Source organism: Apium graveolens, chromosome 9, assembly GCF_009905375.1.
Source record: "Apium graveolens cultivar Ventura chromosome 9, ASM990537v1, whole genome shotgun sequence".
Taxonomy (NCBI): domain Eukaryota; kingdom Viridiplantae; phylum Streptophyta; class Magnoliopsida; order Apiales; family Apiaceae; genus Apium; species Apium graveolens.
The window spans coordinates 42,644,737-42,645,671 of NC_133655.1; the positions used below are offsets into that span (position 1 = coordinate 42,644,737).

The window sequence follows — 935 nt, forward strand, 5'->3', positions numbered from 1 at the left end:
CTTTATGCTGCGCAGCTATAGCAGTAGCTGCATCCACCTCCAGAATTCCTGCTACCTTGCCCTGAGGTAGTCTCTGAGAAGGATTCTGGTATTCATTAGCAGCCATCAGTTCAATCAATTCGTAAGCTTCATCATAGTTTTTATCCCACAAAGCTCCTCCTGATGCTACATCAAGCATGGGTCTAGAAGTAGCACCCAAACCATTATAGAAGCAGTTAATGATCATCCAGTCAGGCATCCCATGGTGAGGACACTTCCTTAGCATCTCCTTATATCGCTCCCAAGCCTCACACATAGATTCTCTAGACTGCTGCGTAAATTGAGTAAGAGCATTCCTGATTGCAGCAGTCTTCACCATACGAAAGAACTTAGTAAGGAATTTATGAGCCAAATCTTCCCATTTAGTGATAGAGACTGGTGGTAGAAAATGTAACCAGCTCTTAGCTTTATCCCTCAGAGAGAATGGGAAGAACCTTAGCTTTATAACATCTTTAGACACTCCATTGAACTTGAAGGTGTCGCAGATCTCGATGAAATCTCTGATGTGCATGTTGGGATCTTCTATAGGAGAACCCCCAAACTGAACTGCATTCTGTATCATCTGAATCGTGCCAGCCTTTATTTTAAAAGTTTTAGCTGTAATGGTCGGTCTGAAAATACTAGACTGAATATCATTGATCTTTGGTTAAGAATAGTTCATCAAAGCCTTTGGATTCACTTCTGGTTCACCCATTACAATAAGAGATTTTTCTTCTTTCTCAAATAAGATTTCTTCTTCAACTTTCTCCTCTACAAGAACTTCTTCGAAAACTTCCTTAGCTACTACTACTTCTTCCTCAACTTTATCCAGTATTCTCTTACGAGACCGAGAACGTGTATCCATACATGATCGCTAGAGTACCTGAAACACGTCAAGGAAATAAGTAAGTAACAAT

General features: G+C 40.4%; 1 non-coding gene across 1 annotated transcript; it reads left to right on the forward strand.

Moving 5' to 3' along the window:
* The first annotated feature begins 236 nt into the window (after positions 1 to 236).
* Positions 237 to 343, forward strand: LOC141688516 (small nucleolar RNA R71). The gene has a single exon (XR_012561954.1). It is a non-coding gene; the product is annotated as a small nucleolar RNA R71 (small nucleolar RNA).
* The last annotated feature ends 592 nt before the right edge of the window (positions 344 to 935 follow it).